The 2,267-nt window shown below is 41.2% G+C and overlaps 1 long non-coding RNA gene across 1 annotated transcript; it reads right to left on the reverse strand.

The window, feature by feature from the left end:
* Positions 1 to 327: 327 nt before the first annotated feature.
* LOC131021780 (uncharacterized) lies at positions 328 to 1,723 on the reverse strand. Its single transcript, XR_009101067.1, has 2 exons — positions 1,393 to 1,723; positions 328 to 531 (listed from the first exon to the last, which is right to left on the reverse strand). It is a non-coding gene; the product is annotated as an uncharacterized LOC131021780 (long non-coding RNA).
* Between the last annotated feature and the right edge of the window lie 544 nt (positions 1,724 to 2,267).

Below are 2,267 nucleotides of genomic sequence, written 5' to 3' on the forward strand. Positions count from 1 at the left end.
TACGATCGAACCACGTAAATCTCTGTGTTCTTATTGCTTTCCGTTATACGTGATTTTTTTGGACACAACACAACTCTATCCATGGCTTTGAAGTATTCTTCTCACTTTTCTCCTTGCACTGACGATTTGACCCTTTTGTCTTTCCCCTTCCAGCTAGGGATGTCAATCGGGCCAGCCCATCGGGTTTTCGGGCTAGCCCTATCGGGTTCCGGGTTAATCGGGTGCGGGCTAATCGGGTTGGAGGTTTTTTCGGGTTGTAAATCTTCAACCCTAACCCTAAACATTCGGGTTTCGGGCTAGCCCATCGGGTTGGAGGTTTTAAAGGTGTAAAAATAAAATTATCATTTGTATTTTATTATTCTTAATGATCTAATATATAATGTACAAAATATACATAGATATAAATTATATAACAAAGCATGAAATACAAAAATATAAGATATTCTTAGGCTTTCCATCTTCAAGAATTTTGACATCTTCTTCACCACTCTCCATATCAACACTTGGAGATGAGTCCTCCATCTTTAACACCTATATCAACACATTGGAAAAAGCATAAAAACATATTTTGGGCAACAAAAACAAGCATTTATAATGAAAAATTATATAAATGTTCTCATGTGATCTAAATTTTATATACATATACTAAATAATAGTAAATACATGCAGACACGCAGAAGCTCCACTAAAGAAATCCATGACATAGCTTTATGGTATCCATATTGATTACATAAGAGATTTGCTATTGAATCTGGTAAGTTTTCAAATTTCCTAAACATTGACAATCTTTCATAAATACAATATGAAATCTTGCAGAATGATGTAAGTGAGGATATGACTTCGACTTTTGCAACACATTAACACTTCATTTCAGTATATGTGTCAAGATCCCTATATTCTATTGAAATTAGTGCACCAATTTTCATTTATTTAAATTTCTTGTAATGTGAAGATTGATTATGTGGCGAAATCAATCGAGTCCAAGTTTTGAGGCATAAAGAGATGTGTTTTTGTATTTGGATTAAGAAGGAAAACAGGAAGTTCAACAAACCCCCAAACCCCCATATTTCTTCGGTTCTTCCCTATATACATAAACTCCTCCCTCTCTTCTCCTCATTCAACAAACCTCCACACCACACCTGCAATTCCTCAACAATGGACCCACAATACCAACACGACCGCGCCAGAGACTACAATCAATATTGAAGAACATAAATACAACAATGCAGCAAGCCCAAAATTTATGAACAAAAACTTAAAATTTTAAATTTAAAATAAATAAAATGAAGCAACCAACATTCAACAAGTTCGGGTGAGTGGCAGTTGCAGAAAAAAATTACTAGTAAATTACTATATTAAAATGAAACTAAAAATACTTGAAAAATTACTCACCGGAGTAGAGGGAGTGAGAGGCAATTGCGGCGGACTAGAAGCAGCTGACGGCGGCGATAGCCGCTCAGTTCAGGTGGGAAGAGGCGCGGCGGTGGGAGATGGAGAGGAGTTGGGGCGCGATGGCGCTGGGCTCAGGTGGGAAGCGACGTGGTTGCCTGGTGGGAGACAGATTGGATTGGATGCGCCGGAGGGGGGAGGCGCGGCGCGGCGGCGTGGCTGGAGGTGGTGACTGGTGCGGGATCGGAGGTAGCTGAAGGAAGAATGGAAGAGTGGAGGCGCGCGTCAAGGCTGAACTGAAGCAATTCAATTTCAACTTTAAAGCAATTCAAAATTTCAAACCCTAAAATTTTAGTATTTTTAATTTTGATTTATTTTTTTTAAATCGAGTAACCCGACGGGCTGGCCCGACAACCCGACGGGCTGGCCCGCTTCAACCCGCCAGCCCGAACGGGCTAGCCCGATTTGTTATCTGGTTGCGATTTTGTAGCCCTAACCCTCTAATTTTGTCGGGTTATTCGGGTCGGCCCACGGGTTTCGGGTTGGATTGACATCCCTACTTCCAGCGCTTCATTGCCTTTTGGCCTGTAGGCCTAGTCGTGATGATCAAACAGAAGGACGTCATCGTGTACCCCCTCTGAATTCTTTGAGCGCTTTGAAGAATGGATGTCGTCGCTGATGGAGGCAAATCGTTGAGATTGGCAGAGAATACGCTAAGCCCCAGGTGTTTGAATTGAGCCTTGTTATAGGGTTGATAAAGAGCTTGACCTTGTTGAGTGATTTGGTCATCACTCATGCGCTGCTTCCCCAATTTGCTCAACATTTCTTGTAGATGGCCTCTCAAATCTTGATGTCATTTTGACACGTTGAAAGTGCGA

The sequence above is a fragment of the Salvia miltiorrhiza genome, chromosome 4 (assembly GCF_028751815.1).
Source record: "Salvia miltiorrhiza cultivar Shanhuang (shh) chromosome 4, IMPLAD_Smil_shh, whole genome shotgun sequence".
Taxonomy (NCBI): Eukaryota; Viridiplantae; Streptophyta; class Magnoliopsida; order Lamiales; family Lamiaceae; genus Salvia; species Salvia miltiorrhiza.